This window comes from Telopea speciosissima, chromosome 8 (assembly GCF_018873765.1).
Source record: "Telopea speciosissima isolate NSW1024214 ecotype Mountain lineage chromosome 8, Tspe_v1, whole genome shotgun sequence".
NCBI classification, from domain to species: Eukaryota; Viridiplantae; Streptophyta; class Magnoliopsida; order Proteales; family Proteaceae; genus Telopea; species Telopea speciosissima.
The window spans coordinates 65,403,763-65,420,083 of record NC_057923.1 but is presented as its reverse complement, the minus strand read 5'-3'; the positions used below and the strand labels follow the sequence as shown (position 1 = coordinate 65,420,083).

The 16,321-nt window shown below is 47.4% G+C and overlaps 1 protein-coding gene and 1 long non-coding RNA gene across 4 annotated transcripts in view; both read right to left on the bottom strand.

Moving 5' to 3' along the window:
• LOC122671132 (DEAD-box ATP-dependent RNA helicase 50) overlaps positions 1-16,321 on the bottom strand; it is a 93,114-nt gene that overhangs the window by 65,381 nt on the left and 11,412 nt on the right. The window lies entirely within an intron of this gene.
• LOC122671134 lies at positions 152-14,550 on the bottom strand. The gene is made up of 3 exons (XR_006334313.1): positions 14,540-14,550; positions 13,805-13,810; positions 152-415 (listed from the first exon to the last, which is right to left on the bottom strand). It is a non-coding gene; the product is annotated as an uncharacterized LOC122671134 (long non-coding RNA).

Genomic DNA, 16,321 nt, shown 5'->3' with positions numbered 1-16,321 from the left:
CCTGAGCAAGTAGTCAATGAGAGGCATAATAGTAGTTCTACTCAAACTACTGTAGAGAGCCGTTTTAGGACACCAGAACAAAAAGCCAGAGTTGATTATCACATTGCTAAGTGGATGTATCAGCAAGGTATCCCATTCAACGCTATTAAGGCAAGGACCTTTGAGGTGATGTGCGAGTCTATTGCACAATATGGTTCTGGATATATTCCACCTTCATATCATCAAGTGAGAGTGCCATTGTTAAGAAAGGCTGTGAATGAAACTGTAGAGATGAAGAAAAAATATGAAGAGTATTGGAAGCAGTATGGGTGCACTCTTATGTCTGATGGATGGACGGATAAACGGGAAAGGCACTTAATTAATTTTCTTGTTAACTGTCCAAAGGGGACTTATTTCATGGGATCTGTTGATGCATCTGGTATGGTTCAAAGTGCACAAATGCTATTTGAATTGCTTGATAGCAAAATTGATGAGATTGGTGAGGACCATGTCATTCAAGTTGTGACTGACAATGCTTCAAATTACAAGTTGGCTAGTAAAATGCTTATGGAAAAGAGAAGAAAGCTATACCAGACTCCTTGTGCAACCCATTGCCTAGACCTGATGTTGGAGGATATAGGTAGTCTGAAAGACTTTAAGAATGTGATAGGTAAGGCAAAAAAAATAACCACCTTCATCTACAGGCACACACGTCTTCTTGATGCAATGAGGAAAAGAACTGGACAAAAGGATCTTGTGAGAGCTGCAGTTACTAGATTTGCAACTGCTTGTTTGACATGTCAGAGTTTGGTTAAGCATAAGGATGCATTGAAGCATTTGTTTATTTCTGATGAGTGGAAGGGTTCTAGTTTGTCAAAGACAGAGGCTGGAAAGAAAGTAGAAGAAACGGTGTTTGTTGTACCATTTTGGAACACTGTGGAAGATTTTATTAGAGCATCGAAGCCACTTATTGTTGTTTTGAGGATTGTTGATGGTGATGAGAGGCCTGCTATGGCTGAGGTTTATGTTGCTATGGAAGAGGCAAAAAAGAAAATCCGTGAACATTTAGCACATAAAGAACGGCTGTGGAAGAAAATTATAAATATTATTGACAGGCATTGGGAGTGTCAGATGGAGCGTCCATTGTATGGAGCCGCACTATTTCTTAATCCCGAAAAAATTTTCATGTTCAAGGAAAGTGAAGATGGCGAACTGATTGCCAATCTACACATCTCATTGATTGATGTCATGACCAGACTGGTGGTTGACCCTGCTATACAAGACAAGATAACTTTGCATATTGATGATTATAGATATTCAAAGGGTTCTTTCGGGAGGGATATGGCGATTAGATAACGGACAACCATAAATCCTAGTAAGTAACTTAGTATTTTTAGTGTGTACCTACTTTGTATGCTACTATGTCTATGATGTATTACTATTAATTCAGTTTTTTTATTATATTTTTATAGTTACTTGGTGGAGTACAAATGGAGGTCGTGCTTTTAAGCTTTCATAACTTGCACGACGCATACTAGGCCTTTGTTGCTCTTCTTCTAGTTGCGAGCGCAACCGGAGCACATTTGAGTTTGTAAGTATTAACTTACATGATTACATTTACATTTATTTTATTTTTTATACTTTTTTTTTTCACTTTTGTTATGTCTTTTATTGAAAAATGACTTTTTTGTTCTTTCTTGTTTATGAATTCAGATTCATACCAAAAAGAGGAACAGACTAGAACATTCTCGTTTGAATGATCTAGTCTATGTTCAATACAATAGCCGCCTCCAAGAAAGGTTCAACAAAGACGTGAGCTAGAAGGCTAAAACAAAAAATATGATCCACTAACTCTTGATGAGCTGGATTGGTCTAGTGAGTGGATGGTTACCCAGCCAGTGGAAGATTTAGTCCATCCCAATGATGATCTCACGTAGGACCATGTTGGTAGAGCAATGGGGGCATCGATTGAAGCCCCCATCTGACCAAGGAGAACTCAAGCATCAACCTCTAGAGTCGATGTGACATATTCACGCCGTGGACGTGGTAGAGGGAGAGGTAGCTCAAGGATGGCTGATGTTCAGGATGACTCTGAACCAGATGAAGACGAGGAAGAAGAGGAAGATGTTGTGAATGACGACGAGAATGTCGTAGATGACTATGATGGTGTCGAAGAGCCACGACAAGAAAATCTGCCAAATGCAGATCTTTTAGATGAATATGATAATTAATTGGTTTGGGATATTATGGATTGTTTAAACTTTGAAGTTTGAACTTTAAACTTTGATCTTTGAAGATTAGTTAAGGTTATCTATATTTGGTTGATTACTTGACTTTAAATTTTGATCTTTGATTACTGTATTCGGTTATCTATCTTAATTTATTTTTTTGCTTTTGAATACATAATTTCTTCTCCTCTTTCATCAAATTCATATATATTAATATATACCTGTTGGGATAAGAATACCGGCTTGGTCAGAACAAGCTACAGAGATCGAGAAATCTAGGCCCAGCTCGAGAGATCGATCGAGGGACACAGGTGTCATTGCACATGCCCAACAAAAGAGATATCCTATGAAGCTTACGTAGGACACTCCAAGTCTATCATGGATCGACATGGACCTAGACTTCCACCCACGTCACGCCTAATCAAGCGCATGGGAAGCGACGGATAAACATTATCTCCGAATTACACTCTCCAACGGTCTCACTCCACTCCGGAATTTCAGCTTTCCAATTCCGGCACAACTCGAACTCTCCACCACCTTAAATAAGGGAGGTAACACACGTCTAGGCCATCTGAATTCTTATTATTCTGACTATTGCTCAGAGATCTGACTAAAGCATCGAAGTGAGGTCACCGGCGACACCCGGTACTCCCTGATAATCCTTCTCTTGCAGGTAGAACTCGCTCCGAGAGGATTTCTGACACAACAGTTTGGCACCGTTTGTGGGAACGAAAAACCTAATGTCGTTCCATCCAATTGATGCAGATTTATCACCAAACTGGGCTTCTTTTATTAGGAATAAGTCTAGGGTTGGGTTACATATATGTTGGGCCTTTGATCCCATGGGTTTCTAACGTAATAGGCTACTTTTATGGGCTTAAAATATGGGTAAATAGGTTGGATACGGGATTAGCTCCCATACTTAGTTTTATTTTCATACTTAGCTTTTTATTTGGTGTTTTAAATTGAACCGGTTCAACCAATGGTTCAATTTAAGTGATTTTATTAGTGTTTGTTTTAGTGGTTTAGTTGGGCTGGATTAGGACTCTATTTTGAGTCTATTTCAGTTTCCTAGTCAGTTTAAGTTAGCTAATAGGTCAAGGATTGGGTTAGGCCATTCCTTTTTAGTGTCTAAGCCTATTTTTGAGTCTTCTATATAAGTTTGTAAGGGAGGCCAGCATTGAATACGAATTTGATTAATAAAAATTAGCTTTATGCTTGCTGCCATTGTTGCTGCTCTTGTGAGTGTATATCCTTGTGGATCTCAAGGTGGAAGGGATTGGTGGATCTCCACTCGACTCCTTGCATTGTGAAGATCAGGAGGGCTGCTACTTATCTCCTTGCATTGTGAAGATCGGGAGACCCCATTGTTCATCTTCAAAGTTGCTACCATTGAAGACCTGTAACAAGTAAGAAATTCTGCAACTATTCTTCTTCCTTCTAGAAGGTCACATACAAGGTTATTTTCGTGAGAATTCTGCCCAGCCAAATCTAACCATTAGAATCTGCTAAAAATTTCATCAAGTCTTCCTCAAACCCTAAGAGAGACTCGATTCAAATTTCAGCACCATCCACCCAGCCGATTGTCTGAAATTACAGTTTTACCCGTCTCTCCTACTTCTACTAGGAAACCTCCATCACTCCAAATCTGTCCATCAGTTTCAAACCAAACTTTCAGCATACATCCCTTACATCATTGTTGACACTCGATCCAAGTTTCAGCCCCAAACTCCCACTCTAACCCCTTCATCTCCTTGCTCCATTAAAACCCAAACCCAAAACCCTAAAATTCAATTCTGCCCAAAATTACAGAATTTCAAAACTCATCCAAATCCTAACATTTTTATACCATATTAGACCCCCTAGACCTGCCCATTAATACCCTAGAAACCCCTTTCCCAATATCGAACCCAAACCCTAGGAATTGACCTAAATCCTAGTGCTATCCATTCAAACCAGCAGCCCCTTTTGTTATTTGATCCTGTTGTTTGGCTCCTAGTAGGTCTCCTACCTATCTAGGACTACATTACCAATACTCGGGCCCCATCAGCTGTGGACAACCCGGTAACTCATCAGACAACGAAGAGCACCCGTGGCGGCCGGAATGCTGGAAAGAAGACCTAGCAGCAGCGGACGACAACTGCATCCGACGACCCCCAGCTACCAGCGGCAGGGGAAGGGGTAAGAACCCAACCCTCTGCCACATTGGAGGCTGACGAAGCGGCGACTCAGAATCATGGCCAGTCCAGCCGCGGCGTTCAGGCTTTACCACCTTCGCCACCAGTGCCCCAGGGATTCGTCCCCGAAACAGATCCTGGAGCGCCTGCCAATGTCGGCCAAATCCAGGACCTACAATTGCAAGTTCTCAATCAGAGTGGGATTCTGAGGGATATAGCTCGTGAGGTGCAAGCGTTAAGGACAGCCACTACGGCGGCTACCATAGCTGCAGGTCTGCCACCAGCACCGATACCACCTCCTGCACCGTTGCTGCCTCCGATTCTCCCAAGGGCAGCCCGAGAGAATCCAAGGGCAATCAGGGACGACTTGCGAGCATCAGGAAGTAGAGCGGGGTCCTCGCACCCCTCCAGGCGAGAGCTACCCCCTTGGAGGTAGTACGCACGGGGAACCTGCCCACCAGGAGCTGGCCTTCACGTATGGAAGAACTGTCAGTATCCACTGGCCGAAGAAGTCACAGCCGGTCCGAAAGGACTCGTTCCAGGATCTCCGACATGCGCACTGACCGAGTGGACCCGCTAAGACCACCCCGTCAGGATCTTAGAGACGAATTGAACATACGAGGCGGCCGAACCGACATCATCAACAACCAGGTCTTGGAAAGCGAGCTTGACCATAAGCTCAGAGAGATGAATACGAAGATCGCGACCCTGGAGAGAGGAGCCACCCCTGAAGAAAGTTTCAGACCGGGCCAGCATCCCTTCACAAGGGAGCTCATGAGGGCAGAACTTCCAAAGGGTTTTAAACCCCCGGGGTTCGAAGCTTATGATGGGAAGGGCGATCCCAACGACCACATCAGTTACTTCAACGCCATGATGACGGTCTATGGTAGGTCCGATGTAGTATCCTGCCGATCTTTCCCCACCTCTCTCAAGGGGCCCGCGGCGTTGTGGTTCGCCAAATTGAAGCCTAATTTGATCAGAAGCTTCACAGAGTTGGCCAAAGCCTTCGTTAGTCGCTTATAGAGTAGTGTGAAGCAGAAGAAAACTGCAGCCAATTTGCTGGCTGTCAAGCAGCGCACTGACGAGTCCATCAGAGATTATATTACCCGCTTTAACGCGGAGAGCCTAGAGATCAAGGACCTGGTCGATGCGATGGCCTTCAACGCCCTGCACAACGGGGTCACCAACCACGATCTAGTAAAATCGCTTGCGCTAGGCCCAGTGACGACCATGCCACAGCTACTGGATCGTTGTTACCAAAACGCCAATATGTTCGATATCATGAAGGCGAGAAAAGCAATGGATGGAAAAGCTCCAGAGAAAAAGAGGACGAGTGAAAAGGAAGACAAGAAGAAAGATACCAAGAGAGTGAGGTCAGAGAGGGATTCAAGCCCCGAGTATACCCTGCTCAAAACCACCAGGACTAAAATCCTGATGGAGGTATCGGATCGAGGGCTGCTGCAACGACCCCGCCCAATGTTCTCAAAACCGGACGATCAGAACCCGAACAAGTTTTGCGAGTTCCACCAAGAGGTAGGCCATGACACGGAAGACTGCAGACGGCTGAAGAGAGAAATAGAGGACGTGATCCAGAAGGGCCACCTGAGGCGTTACGTCAAGAAGGAGGCAAGAGGCCGAGAAGCCCCAAGGAATGACTGGCGAAGAGATGACAGAACCCGAAGAGGGGGAGACCGGGATCGCCAAGGCGACCAACGTGGCGATCATCGGGAAGTCAGGAGGAGTCAAGATGAGGCCAACACGTCCACAGCCCCGGCAATCCTCACCATCTTGGGAGGACCAGGGCAAGAGTCAACTCGCAAAGCTAAGGCGAAAGCAAGATTTGTGGCAGTAGTGGAAATCTCCTAAAAGAAAGCACGCACGGAGCCCGAGATCACCTTCTCAGATAAAGACATGGAGGGGCTAAGCTGGCCACACGACAATACCGTCGTGGTTCAGGCAGTTATAGCCAATCGACCCGTCCACAGGGTCTTAGTAGATATAGGAGCATCCGTAGATATGTTATCCTACGATGCATACTTGCAATTCGGGTTCGAGCCCGGTACGCTAAAGCCCGAGACCACACCATTGTACGGATTCTCTTGAGCGCCAGCACCAATTGAAGGATCTGTAGAGCTCCTGATGACGGTAGGAACAGCCCCGCGCCAAAAGACCATAAAGGTCAACTTCATGGTCATTCGAGCGGCCACAGCCTACAACGCCATATTGGGCAGACCTAGTCTGAACGAGTTGGGAGCGGTAGTTTCTACCAAACACTTGAAGGTCAAGTTTTCCACCCCTAATGGCATAGGGGAGTGCCAGACAGAGCAAAAAAAAGCCAGGGAATGACACCCAGCGTTCCTGAAGGGCATCAAGGGCAACTGTAGAGGAACAACCTATCAGGTAGAGGTCGTTGACAACCGCGAAGGAGATAGACGCTATCAGCAGGGCGAACCAGTCAAGGATCTCGTGGAAGTCCCGGTGGATGAATAGAACCCAACCATGACAGTTAAGATCGGGTCCTCGTTAAGTCAGGAAGAAACGCGAACGTAGTAATGGTACCCAAGCCGAACGGGAAATGGAGAATGTGTTGACTACACCGACCTTAATAAAGCTTGCCCTAAAGATGAATATCCACTCCCCCGGATCGATCTGCTGATAGACGCAACAGCCAGGTACGAGAGCCTAAGCTTTATGGACGCGTACTCTGGATACAACCAGATCCTCATGAAGGAAGGAGATGAGCTGTACACAGCATTCCGGTCAGACCAGGAGAACTTCTGCTACCTGGTGATGCCATTTCGTCTAAAGAACGCAGGTGCGAGTTACCAGAGAATGGTAAACAAGATTTTCAAGGCCCAGATAGGTAGAAATATGGAGTTGTACGTGGACGACATGCTGGTAAAAAGCATTAAGGCCCAAGATCACCTGGCTGATCTACACGAGGCGTTCCAAGTGTTACGGGCCCACCAAATGAAGCTGAACCCTGCCAAGTGTGCCTTCGGGGTTAGCTCAGGCAAGTTTCTGGGTTATATGGTATCCCAGAGAGGAATTGAGGCCAACCTAGCAAAAATCAAAGCCATACAGGAGATGAGCTTGCCCAAGACTGTTCGCGAAGTACAGAGGCTGAACAGGAGAATAGTAGCACTCGCACGCTTTGTGTCTCGTTCGGGAGACAAATGCTTGCCGTTCTTAAAAACTTTGAAGAACTTGAGAGACGTGAAGAGTTTTCAGTGGACGGAGGAATGCCAAAAAGCCTTTGAAGACCTCAAAGTATACCTCGCCAATCCTCCACTATTGACGAGACCAGCGCCTGAAAAGGAGTTGCTCCTATACTTAGTAACGTCACCGGTGGCTGTGAGCGCCACCTTGATAAGAGAAGAAGACGGAGTCTAAAGACCGGTGTACTACATCAGTCACGTCCTGCTGGACGCAGAAACTCGGTGAAAGCAGCCCGGAAGCTTAGGCCGTACTTCCAAGCCTACCCGATTGTGGTCATGACGTACCAACCTCTAAAAAAGGTACTTCATAAACTGGATGTATCCAGAAGATTGACAGCCTGGGCGATTGAGCTGAGAGAGTACCAGATCAAGTACAGGCCTAGAACGGCCATAAAAGGCCAAGCTCTAGCAGATTTTATAGCTGAATGCACCCAGAACGAGAACCAGAACGAGCTAGAGGAGGAGATCGTGCCGAAAGAAAAAATCAGCCCAGAGACATCCTGGACAATGTTCGTGGACGGATCAAGTAACGCGGAGGTCAGGGGAGCAAGCTTCTTCTTAACAAGCCCGGAAGGGTTCAAAATACAGTTCGCGCTACGCCTGCACTTTCCTGCCTCCAATAATGAGGCTGAGTACGAGGCACTGATTAGGGGGCTGCAAACCGCAAAGGCTGTACAGATCAGGAATCTAGCCGTACTAGCTGACTCACAGCTGGTCGTAAACCAAGTCAATGGGGATTATGAGGCCAAGGATGATCGCATGGCAGCATATTTAAAAGAAGTGAAACAGTTACTGAGCTCGTTCGAGAGCTTCGAGATAATCAGGATTCCACGTTGCGAGAACGAGAAGGCAGACGCACTTTCACGTTTGTCTAAAGAAGAACTAGCACAGCTTGACAGCTCAGTATATATTGAACTTTATGGACCCGCTCATCTAGCTCGAGAGATCGCGTAGGTCGAGGTCGAGCCCAGTTGGATGGATCCAATCGTCGCTCATCTGAAAGGCGACGTCCTACCCCAAGACAAAACGGAGGCACGAAAGGTTCGAGGCTGCGCCGCCCGGTATACTTTTATAGAGGGAGAGCTTTACAAAAGGTCAATCACAGGCCCGTTGCTGAAATGTTTGACTCCCACGCATGCCCTGAATGCCTTAACAGAGGTCCATCAAGGCATATGCGGTAGCCACATGGGGAGAAGCCACCTGGCCTATAAAATACTGAGAGCTGGACTCTATTGGCCCAACATGTAGAAGGACGCCATCCAGTACGTGAGAAGATGCGAGCAATGCCAAAATTTCGCAGACATACCACGGCAGCCCGCTACGGAGTTGGCCTCTATACTTGGCCCCATCCCCTTTGCCATGTGGGGAATGGATATACTAGGCAACTTCACCCCAGCCTCAGGGAGAAGAAAATATCTCGTGGTCGCTGTGGACTACTTCACCAAATGGGTAGAAGCTGAACCTTTAGCCAAGATCACACGGCAACAAATGGAGAAATTCTTTAGAGACAAGATTATCTACAGGTTCGGCCTGCCAAAGATTCTGGTGACGGATAACGGGAAACAATTTGACAACCAGCAGTTCGATGCGTTCTGCGCCCAATATGGCATTGAACATCGAACGACCTCCATCGCATATCCTCAGGCAAACGGTCAAGCAGAAATCACAAACTGCACCCTGCTCGCAGGAGTGAAAAGAAGGATAACTGAGGCGAAGGGAAAATGGACAGTTTGAACGCCCACCGGGGAGAGCCCGTTCAGGCTCGCCTATGGAACCGAAGCATTGGCCCCAGTTGAAGTGGTAGCAGGGTCACTCAGAAATCTGAACTTCAATGAAAGAACATACCAAGACGGGCTGAGGGCAAACCTGGATTTCTTAGATGAAGTCAGGGAGGACGCGCTAATGAGAAATGTGGCGTACAAACAGAGAACAGCTCGTTATTACAATTCTAAAGTAAAGGAAAGGACATTCAGAGCTGGAGACTTAGTGCTACGAAAAGTTAGCGCTTCCCAACCACAACACTAAGGCAAGCTGGATGCAAACTGGGAAGGACCATATGTGATCTCCAAGCAGATCAGGCCAGGGACCTATCGCTTGAAGACCCCGGGGGGCAACAAGATACCATGACCATTGAATTCAGAGAATCTGAACATATTTTATCAGTAAGTGATCGTTGTAAAGTTATCTTTAAACAATGAAATATCACATCGCGATCCAAATACTGTGCCAGCACCAAAGTCTGACTCCCGTAGTCAGCACGAAAGCCTAGCTCGCCAGGGCTAGCACCAAAGTCTGACTCCCGTAGTCAGCACGAAAGCCTAGCACGCCAGGGCTAACACCAAAGTCTGACTCCCGTAGTCAGCACGAAAGCCCAGCTCGCCAAGGCTAGCACCAAAGTCTAACTCCCGTAGTCAGCACGAAAGCCTAGCTCGCCAGGGCTAGCACCAAAGTCTGACTCCTGTAGTTAGCACGAAAGCCTAGCTCGCTAGGGCTAGCACCAAAGTCTGACTCCCATAGTCAGCATGAAAGTCTAACTCGCAAAGGTGAGCGCAAAAGACTGGCCTCCATGGTTAGCACGAAAGCCTGACTTGCAAAGTTAGAAGAAAGACATGATCTCCTCGGTCAAGAATAGATCTTAAACATCCAAGACGTGATACAAGACAAGCTTAAGTAAAAAATAAAAGATTATTTTATTAACCTTTTCAGAAGGTACAAGTACAGCCGAAGATCGCAATATACAAAAAGGTCATAGAGATCACTCTCAGTACAAACACAACAACCTGTAAGGAGAAAACGTGGAAAACTAAGAGCTCCACAGCCTTGCAAGTCCGAGGAAGAACACCTTGACACACTCGAACAGGAGAAGCTGATGAAGCACAAGCACCAGAGGTCATCAGGTGTGAAACAAGAGTAGCATTGATAACGGCAACGTCAGACAGGTTGATATAGAGCCCATCAAAAGTTGCACTCCCTGAGTGACCCCGGAAATCAAGAGAAAACCGCCTTGCTAAAAGGGATTCGCCATACAAATGCTCTGGGCCCCAAAAAACTCAGTCATCGCCTCCCCCTTTTCGGCCGGGAAGAAGGGTTGGGAGAACATAAACGTGGGAAGGCTTAGGGTCCTTCAGCATCGCTGATAGCTCCACTTCACAACCTTCCAGGCACGTTAACCGGGGAAGGTAGCAGCAGCGGCCTCCTCAAGATTCTCCACCCCTTTGATGTTACCTTACCACCCCAAAGAGATTGGTATGGAAGGAAACACAAAGGGAATAACCCACAGCCACTCGCCCGAAGGACAGGACATGTCGATCGAGGATTGAAGCCGTGAAGTTCAACGTCGATGGAAGATTGAAGCCGAAATAGAACCAGGCCAAGTCTCCAAAATTTGCAACCTTTGCGTCTGAAGAAATAGAGGAGCCACGTGCAGCGGTAGGAGCATGAGTCCTTAGAGAGAATGAAGAATGGTGAACTAGCAGAGGGAGCCATAACCCCGTGAACGATGAAAGAGTTGAAGCATGGAATCCCTATTTAAAGAAGAAAACGACAGTTCGATAACCTAAACTGCCCAAGAGGCTTATAAAGCCTCAAGCCACATGGACTAATCCCACTGGCTCACGTTTTCCGTAGACATTGGAAAGGATACGGGCGCAGAAGGTTGACGGTTCAAAACCCAGAGCAACATAAATGGCAAGTCACATTGTGGGCCATGTGGCCAGATCCTACTAAATCGCACGCCTCTCCTAGAAGCTAGAAGCGGCATGAATACAGGGATAACGATTTAGTTCCCATATATCCAACGGCACGTGGTCGACCCTCATTGGCTCAAGGGTTCCCAGAAAAATTTGAAGAGCATCATTATCGAGAAAGCAGTTCAAAGGTCAATTCCCATAAGTGGCAAAAGAAATCAAAGGTCAATCGAAAAGAAAAGACAATAAAGACCTACTGGGAGGATTCGCAGAAGATATTTGGGGAAAGACCCAACGTCATAATGACGTTTGCGTCTCGAAGAAGGTGAAATGTCAGAATTTCAAAGGGAAGAAAGAACAACGTGACCTAAGAGTCAGCTAGCTCAAGTGAAAGAATTCTCGATCAAAGGAAAGAACGTGCTCCGGTACTTGAGAAAAGTGTTTCATTAATGACAAAACCAAGTTTCTACATCTTCAACAAAAAAAAAAAAAAAAAAAGAGAAAGAAATAAAGAAAGAAAAGGAGAAACATCAAAGCATTCAATTGCTGACAGGAGGATCGGAGATGGTGGCTGCATCGGTGGGTGAAGGATCAGCTGGAGAAGGGTCCGACAAGAGGTCTGCAGAGGCCAAAGTCGCATCTACAGGAGGAGAAGTTGGCAGGACGGGCTTTTCCATAGGAGACACGACAGTAGCAAGAGAAAACACTAGAACTGGGAGGTCCTCCACGACTACAGGATCCTCTGTGACCTCGAGCACGTTCGGAGTCGCGTGGACAGGTGGAACATAGTAACCAAAGCCAGAGAAATCATAGCCTGGGGTCGTCTCAAGGACGTGCTTCACAGTATCATCAACCCCAGTCATGTAGCCCTTGCGACTCACCTCCTTCATGCGCTCCCTCAATTCATCTGAGGACTTGAAAGCTTCCAGTGCCGCCTTAACTGCCTCGTCGATCACTTGGGGCTGCTTCTTCTGGAAAGTAACAAAATCTGCCGCAATGGAGTCAGTCTTCCTCGACGCTATCGCAGCATCGTTCTTAGCCTTTTCCAGCTCTGCCTCCAACACCTCGATGCGCTCCATAAAACCCTTGAGTGCGTCCTCATGACCCTTGGCAGCCTCCGTCATGTTAGAAATGGTGGTCCCAGCAATTTTTGTCTGCTCCTTAGCAGCTTCCCTCATTCTCTTCTCCTCCTCGTAGGAGGTAGACAAAACCACTACTCGCTGCCGTAGTTCGCTTGCCCCGCGGGTAACCTGCAGAAGAAAAGACCATATCAGGAAAGACTCTAAATGAATCACAAGGACAGCTCGGCTCGAAATATACCCTAGCAAAGTCCAAGGCGAACGAGTTCAAAAGCTCCTCGTCTAGTCGAAACCGAAAATCCTCGGCGTCCCCGGGAGGACCGTGGTCCATCGACTCCCCTGCCATGCTAGGAGAGTGAAGGGAGGACTCGCCCTCGTAGACCTCCCACTGAAACTGAAGGCGCTTCTTCCCCCTAGGAGGAGGAGGAACGCCGGCTGAGCCTTTGCCAGATTTCCCCTTCGGAACGTCCTGGGGGACTGACTTGGGGGCCTTCGAAGTTTGGATGGCCTCCCCTGAGGACGCAACACCCTACGCAGCTCTTCTCGAGGCAGGATCAACGCTCACCGCTTCATCACGCGGCCTCTTCTCAGGAATCTTGGGTGGCAGGACATTGCTAGGCACTTTCTCTTTGCCCTTGGAGGAATCTTCCTGCCTCCTTTGGTCGCCGCCTGCAGATGAAGAATCCCTTATGGAGACACCTGGGAGCGAAGAACGAGTAGGACGCCGAGATTGCTTCTCCAGAGCCTTTCTCCCGGCCGACGCGGCTTGTTCGCGAACATCGTGGGTGTCCGGTTCGTAATCCACTGAAAAAGACAGACGTAAAATCAGATACAGATCGTGGTCGCAAAAAGATAAGTTGGAGGCGAAAGGGACTCACCCCGCGCTGAGCTCAGTCCGTGCTCAATCAGCAGACCCTCGTTTGCTAGACCGCGCACGTTGAAAGCCGTGCCTGTCGCCGCCATCTCGAGAGACCGCTGATCATATGAGCTCAGCATAGGGACTTGATTCCTAGTCCGCAATCGAGCGGGTCCCCAGTCTGCTCTAAAGGGGTTACCCTCAATACGCGCAAAGAAAAAGCGATCTTTCCATTTCTTTGCCGAGTCAAGGATATGGGAGACAAAGGACTTGGGTCCGTACGACCCCGAGGGACTACGTCGAGCCACATAGAACCACTCATCGCCGGACAGCTTCAAGTGGTAAAAATACAGGAATAGCGCCCACGAGGCCTTGTGGCCGAGTTGGGCAAAGAACAAGTAAAAGCCTAGAAGATGCTTCCAAGAGTTGGCAACCAATTGGCCAGGGGAAATCTCGAAACGATCCAACACTTCCTGAACAAACTGGTGAACAAGGAAGCGCAGACCGCACTGAAAGGCAACTTCAAACAGGCACACAGCATTTGGCCATGGGGTGTTCGCCCTCTCAACCCGGGTAGGGACCCAAGTCTCTACTGATGTAGGAAATCCGTACCGAATGCGGAGGGCGGGCAAAGAATCCTCGATCAAGGTGCTTTCGAAGGCTGCCACACCGGTGGGCCTCGCCGAGGCACCCTCTTCCTCCTCAACTCCAGAGGCACTGCCGCCATCGGCAATGCACTCAACAGAAGTTTCAGATGCTCTCTCACAGCTAGGCTGAGCAGCAGTGTCTTGGGTCAAATGACGGACCTGGGCAGAGAATCTCTTTGACCTAAAAAGTATAGACCGTTCCTCATGGGTCTCCTCAGAGCTCGCCTCAGGGTCGGAACCCCCACTCATTTGGGCAAAATTGCCGGAATCCCTGTGGGACTCCGCCTGGGAAGAAGAAGAAGAAGACATGATCGAAGAAACTTACTGATAAAGGTCAAAAGGGGTCGAGAATGGAAGAGCACTGTGCGATCAACGTAAAGCCACAGAAGAACTTTGTCCGAGGGCTCGCAAATGCGACGACACCGGAGTAAGATGCTATGACAAAAGACAGGAATCACAAGAGGCGCAAAGCTCAGAAAGGAAAGGAATCAGTAGAAGATTGCCGTAGAAGTGAAATTTCAATTTATGCACACGAAGAGGAAGGAACGTTTCCAAATCCAACGGCCAAGGGACGCGACCCATCGGATGGCTAGGGGTAGTTGGCGTTTGGCGTCTCCCAAAAAAATTAATGTTCATGCCATATGACTTAACCGCATTGGAAGACTTGACATGACCAGGATCAATCAACTATAGGCTTAGCCTAGAGGTCATAATGCCTACGGACATGCGTCCGTACATTGGAGGAACGTCGACCGTCACCTTGAGCCGAGATACCTTTAGGGTTTTTTCGGCCACGTGGCTTGTGACAGCTGAATCAGCAAATCACACTCAGCCGCCAACTTGTCAGATCACACGTGCCGAAGAGATAATCGTAGAGCAATCTTAGCTTAACCCCCCCGGACGCACACGTCCAGGGGAGTGGGGGGCTCGTATTGGGATAAGAATACTGGCTCGGTCAGAACGAGCTACAGAGATCGAGAAATCCAGGCCCAGCTCGAGAGATCGATCAAGGGACAAAGGTGTCATTGCACATGCCCAACAAAAGAGATATCCTATGAAGCTTACGTAGGACACTCCAAGTCTATCATGGATCGACATGGACCTAGACTTCCGCCCACGTCACGCCTAATCAGGCGTGGGAAGCGACGGATAAACATTATCTCCGAATTATACTCTCCAACGGTCTCACTCCACTCCGGGATTTCAGCTTTCCAATTCCGGCACAACTCGAACTCTCCACCACCTTAAATAAGCAAGGTAACACACGTCTAAGCCATCTGAATTCTCATTATTCTGACTATTGCTCAGAGATCTGACTTAAGCATCGGAGTGAGATCACCGGCGACGCCCGGTACTCCCTGCTAATCCTTCTCTTGCAGGTAGAACTCGCTCCGAGAGGATTTCTGACGCAACAATACCTATTACTTTGTTCAGGTTACTTTGCCCCAAATCACACACACTGAAGAAAGACTATTGCTATCAAGCTTCAGTAAACAGGTTAGCCTATCATTTGATTTTTCAACTTTATTATCAGCAAGACTATTGCTTTCAATTATTTGATAGGCTAATCTATATTTTCATACTTTCATATACACTAATGGCTATTACACTTTCATGAATTAAACCATAGTATATTAGTAGTACACTTTCATGTTGATTTTTTATGTTATAGGACATATATTATAGCATACTAAATGACATTAAAAATAGAGAACATAAAAAATAAAACATGGTCGACATGCTCGGCGTGACACCCCTCCACCGACTTGGATCGCCGTGACAACTATGTTGATGATCGTCATGAGTGGATGCGCGAGCAATACCAGCATGAGGTGGGGACACAGGCGGACCCTGTGCGTTATACAGGTGAGCTCAGTTTACGCATGCCACACAGGATCAAGACCATGGTGCCCCTCGCTACATACAAGAGAAAGAAGGGTCGCAAACAATCACAGGCTCAGGATGATGACATGAGTATGACCACCATGCTTACAAGTTTCGGAAGCATGAGTATAGATACTAATAGTGAGCATTAATCGTGGCATTCATCTCACCCTCATCATCACTGTGTTGGAACCACTTCCTCTAAAAGGCCGATCTTGTAGGAAAGGGAGGAAACAATATGTATATCATACAAGAGCTCCAACACGGCGGACTATCTGAAGGGGGACACGGGTGGATAAATAATTCAACACCTGCTCTCTCCCAAGGGGACTCGATAGAGTGACCTCTGTCGGCTCTGATACCATGTTGGAACCGCTTCCTCTAAAAGGCCGACCTTGTAGGAAAGGGAGGAAACAATATGTATATCATACAAGAACTCTAACACGGCGGACTATCTAAAAGGGGGCACGGGTGGATAAATAATTCAACCCTATGATTATGGCCATGAGAGCACCGGTTCCGAATATAGTGGCTATGGTCAATTTGGGCAGCCAGCACTTGAGTTCG